Genomic DNA, 10,546 nt, shown 5'->3' on the forward strand with positions numbered 1-10,546 from the left:
GCCAAAGGCTAGGGGTTGGAGACAGAGGAAAAAGACCAGGTCTCCACAAGGAGTTGCTCAGAATCTAATGGAGATTTAGGGGAGGTGGGGACATAACTCCATTTGGCCCAAATGATTCAGCAGCAAAATGCCCTGCCCAAGCCTATTGGGAGCCTTCTTTATCATGCTGTCAGGAGACAGAGTGTATCTGTGGAATACATTGGAGGAAGAAACAGTGAGTGCTAGGCTGAAAGAACAGCAGGGGGAAGATGAAGAATAGAAGATACAGACATCAAAACACTTGATTCCCTGTCTCAGGGAGATTCTAGTGGGAGATTCCAGGGAGGGCAGGGGAGCAGCAGGAGGTCCCATACAGGATCAGGAGGCCTTGGCCCCTGATCCCTGCAAGTACACAAGATTTCGACGCTTCTCTTCCCTTAGGGATTTTGCCTTCAGATGCCAAGATTTTCCAAACCCAGTGCTGGGCTACACATGCCTCCTTGGGACCATCATTCGCTAGAATGATGTCACACCCCTAGCAGTGGAAACGTTTGTACCTCCTGGTTGCTTCCTAGGCCCTCAGCCCAACACACTCCAGCATTCATTATCCCCTGGCAGGGATGCCATCCGCAGGGACATGGAAGAGATTGGTGAGGTGGGGGTGGGGGGAGAAGAGGCTAAAAGCAGCCACTCTTCCTCTCTTCCCCCAGTCTCTCTCTCAAGTCCTGCGTCCCTGAACACCTACCATGTGTTGGGCACAGGCACTGTTTTAAGGTGCTTCCCTATAGATCTCATTTAATCATCACTCAATCCCCTGAGGCATGCCTGCCTCTTCCCAGATTTACTGATGAGGAAATTGAAGCTTGGGGATGGGAAGCAACCCCACGAAGGTCACCCCAGTGACGGCGTAAGGATGTCACTACAGGACTGTCTGATGCCTCCTGTTCCATGAGACTCACAAGGTCATGTTTCACTAGAGGAGTCCAGAGTTGAAAGAGACCAACTGAGGAAACCCCAAGTATTTCATAAACCCAAGTTTAAATTCTGGGTTGCTTTAGTAGAGGGGTCTCCCTGACATGTAAAGTGCTGCGTGAGTGGCATATCACAACTCTACAGACCACCGAATCCAACTCCTGCATTTAACGGATGAACAGATAGACACCCACGCCTAAAGGATTTTAAGATGGCTACTGGTGGCCTACTAGCAAGCTAAGAGACTAGAACCCCCATCCCTGGCACTTTGCATACACCACTCTGCCTGCAGAGATCACCCTTCCCTGATAAGCTCCTCCAGCCCACCCCACACCACCAGATGGGCAGGGAGGGCAGAGGAAATGGGCAGCTGTGCAGCCAGGCCTCCCCTCAGCCTGCAGGGTGGAGGAAGGGAATATGGGGCTCCCGGGGCTAGTAGGTGCTCTGCTGGGGAGCCGAGGGAGGAAGCATGTTATCCCATGGAAGGTCCAAGGGATGGAGGCTCAGGTCTTCCACTGCAGGGGTCGTGGCATATTTTCCCGATCTACTGTAGGGCCCTGATGCTTCTCAGGGGGAAATGTGGTAAAGAAGCAGTCACTGGCATTTGACCTTGGGTTGGGTGTGGGGTTCCACCCCTCTCCCACCCCTAGGTACCCTTACTCCTCCTCAGAAAACGAAAGAGGCTCCAATATTTGCCAAATGCGGGAAGAAGAAGGCATTTAGGAACGGGGTGGTCCCTAAACCTCTCCTAATCGCCCACCTTGAGCATCTTCCCTGCTGCAATCAGCATCCTGTAATTAGTGATTTTCACGGTTTGGGGGCGGGGTGGGGGGGAAATGAAGGGAGGGTGAGAATGAGTCACAGTTAACCCCTCCTCGGCCGGTGCCCTCGCGGGGATTCCACCGCAGCGGGCGGTCGCCAGCGCCCCCCGCCCGCCAGCCCGTCCGCCGGCCGGTGCAGCGCGGGGCCCCCTGCGGGCTCGGCCGCGGCCTCCTCACCTGTGTCCACCGGCGCTCCGCAGCCTGCCGGCTCGCACCGCTCCGGCCCCGCTTGGCGCAGCGCCTCTGCAGTCGCGGCTGCAGCTGTCTGGCCCGGATCAGCAACCTGCGGCGGTGGGGGAACACACAGACAGGGGCTGGTGACCGCGGGCGGGGACGCCGGGCGGCCGAGCCCCCGGCAGCTGACAGCTGGGGCGCCGCAGCCAGAAAGCCCGGGGGGCAGGCTGCCTGCTGGGCGCTGGGTCCGGTCAGCTCCCCGGCGCGGCCCGCGCCTCCCCTCCCCCCACCCGCACCCGGCTCTCGCGACTGCGGTGGGTGCAGCTGGGTGGCGGGTCCGGAGGTCCCCGGGGGTCCCCGTCATCACCTGCGGAGGCTTCCATGGCTTCGGCTGCCCTGCCCAGGCCGCCGACCTGCTCTCCGGAGCCCCTGCTGGAGGCGGCTCGCCGGGGCTGGGGCTGCCGGGAGGGAGGGGACGGGAGGATGAGGTGGATGGAAGGGACCAGCCAGTGGGCGGCTCGCTGGCAGCTGCGTAAGCGGCCCGTCTTCACTTTCCTTCTTAAAGAGATAGTTGGCATCTTGCTCCAGAGGGCGCGGGAGCCGAGCAAGCACGGGGTGGGGTCCTCTCGCACCTACATGCCCGCCTGTGCTTAGAGCTGGGCAGCAGCTGATGGAGGAAAGCGCATTGTCCACTGACAGACTGTGGGATCCTGAGCAAGTCCTTTGACCTCCCTGGGCCTCAGCTTTCTCATCTGTAACATGGGTTGATGATACCAATCTCACTTCCTGGCACACTGCCGGCTTTTGTTAAATACTAACATCATCTGAATTCCATTAGGAACATTTTTCACTTCTGAGTACCAGGGTTACTTATTTAATGTGAATAGCATCTGCATTACGAAGAAAAATGATGGCAAGAATCTGAAATAACTGAAAACGAAAATGTTTGTCTTTGAAGTATTAAGATGGTGAATCTTTGAAAACACGGAGAGATAATCACAACCTAAATTAAATGTTCTTTATACACCTGTTCCCTCTGTTTTCCATCTGCTAATGCAGGGGAAACAAGAACAAAGAGTCCAGAAAAGTGGCTTCTCTGCCTATCCCTTCCACTTCTAGCCATGTAGCTTTAGGTAAGTTAACTAGCTCTCTGGACCTGTTTCTTATCTGCTCCATATGTGAGAAGCGGGGTCCAACAGAGGGGGCTCCCTCTTTTTGCAGCAGCCCTTCTGGTTAGTTATTCCTTTGCCTCAAAACCATCTCTCACTTTTTCAGATCTCTGCTCAAATGTCACTGTCTCAGGGAGGCCTTCCTTGACCACCCTACATAACACAGTAATTTCCTCTTCCCCTACTTCCTTTAACCTAGTTTTGCTGTATTTCTAGTTGACATATTGTATATATACTACTTGTTTGTCTGTCATTGTCATCCCTACTAGAATGTACTCTATGAGGGCAGGAACTTTGTACTTCCCCTGCTATATTTCCAGTACCTAGAGTAGTGCCTGACACATATCAGGTGCTCAGTAACTACTGACTAAGTGAATGAGAGAGCAAGCATACATTGTGCTAGTCTTCCATAAGAACACAAGGCCAGATGCCATCCTGGTCATCAAAGCTCTTACATCCTTAAGTCTCTGTCTACTTTTGGAGAGACTGAACCTGGTACCTTATATCCTCCACCTAAACTGAGGGAGAAGAATTTGTAAAGTGATTTTACCAAGTTTATATCATGACTCTGCAGTACTAGCCTAGTGAGAAATAGTACTTGTACAGGGGGAAAAAAAAAACACTTTATATTTACTGTTCCTTTTCAAAGTTAAATCTTTTCCTGTGGCTGGAATTTGTGGTAAATCTACCACTCTGTAACAATGCCTATAATTTGAAACTTATGCCTATAAATATTTTTAGTGTTGGTTGTTTTCTCCACGATTCTATTAAATTGAATTTTTTTAGTCAGATAGCCATCATTACATTATGCTTTGTGGAAAAACGTGGCAGGACAACTGTAGCAGGAATAGGAAATTGTAGTTGAAAAAGCCATGTGAAATAAGGTCTGCTGTCTAAAAAAATTAATGCTGTATTAGCAAGTTAATCGATAAGATGCTCTATCTGCCCTAAGGCCCACTTAAATTATAAGTGATTTCTTTGCATTTGAAGCAAAACCAAAGGAAGCCATGCAATTAGTTTTCTTATCAGGAGGTAATTTCTAAGATCCTCATTTAAAATTTTAAAAAAATTTTTGTCTGTACCATAGTTTTGGTTTTGTTGTTGTGCTGGGTTTTTTTTTTTTTTTGGCTTGATACTCAGAAGACTACATTTCCCAGAAATCCCAACAAGGAACTTCTCCCAATCAAGAGAGAGCACCTCCACCCACAGTACTTCCATCTGGGATGGTGTTAGTGGAAAGAATTCTCTCTTCAGCATCATAAAGCATATGATGAAGAGAGCCAGTATTTAGTTATGATGTAAATTACAACAAACGAGGATTTTAAGCATAAATCAGATTATTCTAAAGAAATCAGTAGTTTTGTTTTGTACTAATTGGGAGATACTTAAATTTGCTTAGTTTCAAAGATAATTTTGGTTCCAATTCTGGGTAAACACTCCTCCCACTGAATGCAGCAAGAAAATCTGAACAAGTAGCGGCTACGTGAGGAGTCTGAAGAGAAAATACTAACAGGCAAACTAGGGAAGAAGACCAGAATTTTCTGGCCTAGTAAACTAGCAAATATACGATTTTTATTTCCTCTGGTATCCCCTGGCCTAGTCTCAAGGCAGCCCAAATCTGGAATCGGGGGATCAACACAGAGAGCTCTCAAAGCAACTCTCTAGTTCTGACCTGAGGGTCAGGAAAGGAGACCCTTTATGCTCAGTGTGAGTGGGGGGAAAATAATTTTTCTTTTCTTTTTTAATCTTTTCTCCATTGTCTCACAACCCAGCCCTCAGGCAATACTGCAGTGGCGGCTAGGACAACAGGGACTCATGTGTCTCAAACTGAGGGAGGAAAGACTTCTCCAATCAAAGTAACTGTGGTTCTGAGAGAGGGTGAACCTCTAATGTTTTTTGTCTCCTTCTGTCCTCCCACCATTTGGCTCCAGATGCAGGTGCAATTGTGGGAAGAAGCTAACAAAACAGAAGAGTAAATAAAACTCCACACTCCAGCTTCCTGGTGAGTCCCAAAGAGGAGAAACATCATCATCATCATCATCATCATATATTTTCAGTTACTTTTAAAAACATAAGGAAAAAAATCCTGAAAGGAATCAGAGAAAAATGATATATTAATTATACAGGAAGAATGATTTGAATAACTGGATTCCTCAACCAAAACTACAGATGGCAGGGCATCTGCCTTTGGCCCAGGTCATGATCCCAGGATCTGGGATCGAGTCCCCCACAGGGAGCCTGCTTCTTCCTCTGCCTATGTCTCTGCCTCTCTCTCTCTCTCTCTCTCTCTCTCTGTCTCTCATGAATAAACAAAACCACAGATGGCAAGAAAAAAATGGAACAAAATTTTTAAATTGCTGAAAGAAAAGATCAGTCAACCATATCCAGCAAAATTATCCTTCAGGAATAAAGGTGATATAAAGACACTTTCAGACTAAGAAAACTAAAAGAATTCATTGTCAGCAGACCTGCTCTGAAGGAACTGCTGAAGAAAATTCTTCAGATAGAAGGGAAATGATATTAGAAGGAAATGTGGAATATAAGGAAGAAAAGAACAATAAAAATGGTAAATATCTGGGTAAATTTTATAGACTATTTTTCTCCTCTTGAATTCTTTGAAGAAGTTTCAATAAGTTTGACAGTTGAAAGCAGAAATCCTAACACAGTCTGGTGGGGTTTCAATATATGTAGGTAAGACAATTGCATTATAAGGAAGCGAGTGTAAAGGAACTTTTATGATGCAAGGTTTCTACCCTCCACTTAAAGTAATAAAATATCAATTCTAAGTAGGGTGTGAAAAGCTAAGTATATATATTGTAGTTCTTAGAGATCCTTAAAAAATATCTCTAACAAAAGATGTAGTGAAAAAAAAACAGGTAAATTAAAGTGGAATTCTAAAATATGTTCAAATATTCCAAAACAAGGCAAGAAAGGAGGAACAGAGAAATGAAAAATACGGAGAACAGTAAACAAATAATAAAATAGTAGATCTATATCCAAACATATCAAATATTACATTAAAAATAAATGGTTGAGGGGCACCTGGGTGGCAGCTGCTTAGTCTACCTTGGGTTTGGGTCATGATCCTGGAGCCCAGAGGTGTCTGCTTCTCCCTTTGCCTCTGCCCCTGGCTCATGCTCTCTCGTTCTTTTTCTCTCTCTCAAATAAATGAAATCTTTAAAAAAAAAAAACGGTTTAGATACACCAATTACAAGAGATGATCAGAATGAATAAAAAATTACTTAAATAGATGCTGTCTATAAAAAACCTCACTTTTTAAAAAAGATTTTATTTATTTATTCATGAGAGACGCACAGAGAGAGGTAGAGACACAGGCAGAAGGAGAAGCAGACCCCCCACAGGAAGCCCAATGCAGGACTTGATCCCCAGACCCTGGGGTCATGCCCTGAGCCAAAGGCAGATGCTAAACCGCTGAGCTACCCAGGCATCCCTATAAAAAACTCACTTAAATATAATTATATAGGTAGATTAAAAGTTAGATATATACATACCAAAAAAAAAATATATATATATACACACACATACCATGTGATCACTAATCAAGAGGAACCTGGAATGGCTTAAGATGAGAAAAAGTAGACTTTCAGAGCAAAGAAAATTACCAGGGATAAAGAGAATTATTATACAAAAATAAAAAAGTCACTTACCAGGAAGGCATAATTATTAACGTGCATGCACCTAATAAAAGAACTTCAAAATACATTAAGCAAAAGCTGTCAGAACTGAAAGGAGAAATATACAGATTCATGATTACAGCTACAGAGATGAATACTCTTTTCTCAGTAATCATTAGAATGAGTAGACAGAAAATAAGCAAGGATAAGGAAAAGTGAAGAGCACTGTCAATCAACTAGGTCCAATCAACATTTATAGAACACTTCATTCAACAACTGCAGAATATATTCTTTTCAAGTGCCATGGAACATCCACCAAGACAGACCCTATACTGGGTCTTAACAAATTCAAAGAATCAGACTCATTTAAAATATGTTCTCTGGACTAAGACCAGAAATGAACTCTAGAAAGATAACAGGAAAATCTCCTTTGGAAATTAAACAGTATCCTTCTAAATAATCTACAGGTCAAAAAGAAGTCTCAAAAGAAATTAGAAAATATTTTGAACTAAACAAAAGTGAAAATATAATGTATCAAAATGTATGCAATGCAGCTAAAGCAGTACTTGAAGGGGAATACATAGCATGAAGAGTTTAAATTAGAAAAGAATGGTCTCAAATCAATTAAGCTTCCATTTTAGCAAAACAAACTCAAAGCAAGCCAAAGGAAGGAAATGTCAGAGCAAAAATTAATGAAATTGAAAAAAGAAAAAGAGCAATGAAACCAAAAGCTGGTTCTTTGAAAAGACCAATAAAATTAATAAATCTCTAGAATGACTGAAAAGAAAAAAAGAGAGAAGACACAGATTAACAGTATCTGGAATGAAAGAGGGGTTACTACTGTGGACCTTGAAGATGTTAAAAGGATAATAAGGGAATACTCCAAACAACTCCACATACATAATCACCAGTTTAGATGAAATAGGACAATTCCTTGAAAACTGGAAACTACCAAAAGTCACTCAAAATGAAATAGATAACTGAATAGCCCTCTATCTATTTTAAAAATGGAATTCATAGTTTAAAGCCTTCCTAAATATTAATCTTCAGATCCAGATAGTTTCATGTGTGAATTCTACCGAACATTTAAAAAAGAAATAACACTAATTCTACAAAGTCTCTTCCAGAAAAATAAAAGAGGTGGAAACACTTTCCAAGTTATTTTATGAAGCCAGTATTACCCTAATACCAAAACCAGAAAAAAAATAAGAAAATTCAAATTACCCTCATGAACCAATATCCATCATAAACACACAAAACAAAATCCCAAACAAAATACTAGAAAATCCATATGAAAACATACTCACCATTGTTCATTATTAGAAAAATGCAAATCAAAACTATGAGTTATCATTTCACATTCACTAAGATAGGTATAATTAATAATTTATTTATTTGTTTATTTATTTATGTGTACTAAAATAGCTATAATGTTAAAAAGTGACAATAACAAACACTGACAATGATGCAAAGAAATTAGAACTCTCATACATTACTGATAGAAGAGTAAAATGGCGCAGCCACTTTGGAAGACAGCTTGATAGTTCCTCAAAAAGTTAAACATAGAGTTACCATATGACCCAACAATTCCACTCCTATGTATATATCCAAGAAAGATGAAAATACACATACACAAAAACTTAAATACTAATGTTCACAGCAGCATTATTCTATTATAATGGTCAAAAAGTAGGAACAACCACATGTCTACCAACTGACGAATGGATAAACCAAATGTATATCCATATAATGAAATATTAATTTGGCCATTAAACAGAATAAAATACAGATACATTCTACAATGTAGATAAACCCTAAAAATGTTATGCTAAGGAAAAAAAGCCAGACACAAAAGACCATATGAGAGTCAAAAAATGCATTAGTAGTTGCCTGGAGTTGTGGGGAAATGGGAGTGAGGAGTGATTATAATAAGTATGGGGTTTCTTTTTGAGTGATGAAAATGTTCTAAAATTAAATAATGGTAATAGTTGCGTAACACTGTGACTATACTGAAAACATGAAGCGAATACTTTAAAAGGGGTGAATTCTATGGTACGTAAATATGTCTCAATAAAGCTGTTAAAATAAATTAGCAAATAGAATCCAGAGATACATCATAGCCAAGTAGAATTTATCCTAGAAATGCAAAACTGCTTAAAAATTCAAAAATCAATTGGTGTAATCCACCATATTAACTGTGTAAAGAAAAACCTCATGAAACAATCAGAAAAGGTGTTTAACAAAATTCAACATCCATTCGCGCATACACACACACACACACACACAAACCCAACTCTCAGCAAACTAAGAATAGAAAGGAATATTCTCAACCTGACAAAAATTATTCCTCCCCCACAAACCAGCTATAGCTAATATACAGAATGGTGAAGATGAATGCTTTCCTCCTCATATTGTGAACAGACTGACAAGGAAGAAATGACACTGTCCTTCTTTGTGACATGAATGCCTAAAGAAAATCCCAAGGAATCTACAAAAAACAAACTCTTGGACTAGTTTTTAAGTTTAGCAAGGTCACAGAATACAAAATTAATCCACAAAATTGTATGAATGATAAAATTATAGAGATGGAGAACAGATTAGTGGTTGCCAGAAACTAATGAGGAGGGTACGGAAACAGGTGGCTGTGGCTTCAAAAGGGTATGACGAATGTTTTTTGTGATGAAACTATTCTGTTTCTTGACTGGTGGGTGGGAGTCACATGGAGCAACATATGCAATAACATTGCATAGAACTAAATACACACAAACGAGTGCATGTAAAACTGGTGAAATATGAGTAAGGTGAACAGACTGTATCAATGTCAATTTCCTGTGATACTGTACTATAATTATGCAATTATTGTACTATAATTATGCAACTGGGTGAAGGGTGATCTTTCTGTATTATTATTATTTTTCTTTAAAGATTTTATTTACTTATTAATGAGAGACAGACACGGGGGGGAGGGGCAGAGACACAGGCAGAGGTAGAAGCAGGCTCCATGCAGGATGCCCAACATGGGACTCGATCCTGGGTCTCCAGGATCACACCCTGGACCCAAGGTGGTGCTAAACTGCTGAGCCACCCAGGCTGCCCTCTGTATTATTTTTTTTAAAGGGCATGGAGTCCCACTATGATCTAAAAAGTAACAAAACATCAGTTGTTTAACTCTCATACTGCTAGTGTGAGTACAAAAAGGTACATCCACTCTGGAAAATGATTTGATAATTTCTTATCAAGAAATTCTTAAACATTTCTTAAACATGCACTTACCATGTGATCCAGCAATCTTACTCCTAGATATTTACCCTAGAGAAATAAATTTATGCTTACACAAAACTGTACATGAGTGTATGTGTACAGCAGCTCCATTTATAATGTCTTTTTTTTAAATTTTTATTTATTTATGATAGTCACACAGAGAGAGAGAGAGAGAGGCAGAGACACAGGCAGAGGGAGAAGCAGGCTCCATGCACCAGAAGCCCGACGTGGGATTCGATCCCGGATCTCCAGGATCGCGCTCTGGGCCAAAGGCAGGCGCCAAACCGCTGCGCCACCCAGGGATCCCTGCAGCTCCATTTATAATTGTTAAAAACTGGGAACAACTTCAATGTCTTCCAGGGGCTAAATGAATGAATAAACGGTGGTATATCTAAACAACAGAATACTATTCAGCAATAAATAGTATCAAACCACTGATACATGCAACCACTTAGACAAATATCAAAGGCATTATATTATTGAAAGAAGCCGTTCTCAAAAAGGTTACATATTATTTGATTCCATCTATAGGACA

At 41.9% G+C, this 10,546-nt stretch overlaps 1 protein-coding gene across 9 annotated transcripts in view; it reads right to left on the reverse strand.

Annotated features, from left to right (window-relative positions):
* The window catches only part of SNPH (syntaphilin), a 37,104-nt gene extending 34,631 nt beyond the window's left edge, over positions 1 to 2,473 (reverse strand). For 7 of the 9 annotated variants that reach the window (XM_077872521.1, XM_077872516.1, XM_077872518.1 and 4 more), the window contains exons 1-2: positions 2,314 to 2,473; positions 1,950 to 2,055 (exon numbers count right to left, since the gene is read on the reverse strand). The gene's annotated coding sequence lies outside the window, so the exon portion shown is untranslated. The remainder of the gene's footprint in view (positions 1 to 1,949; positions 2,056 to 2,313) is intronic. The other 2 variants (XM_077872522.1, XM_077872523.1) reach the window with 1 other exon arrangement.
* Between the last annotated feature and the right edge of the window lie 8,073 nt (positions 2,474 to 10,546).

Source organism: Canis aureus, chromosome 26 (genome assembly GCF_053574225.1).
Source record: "Canis aureus isolate CA01 chromosome 26, VMU_Caureus_v.1.0, whole genome shotgun sequence".
Lineage (NCBI taxonomy): Eukaryota > Metazoa > Chordata > Mammalia > Carnivora > Canidae > Canis > Canis aureus.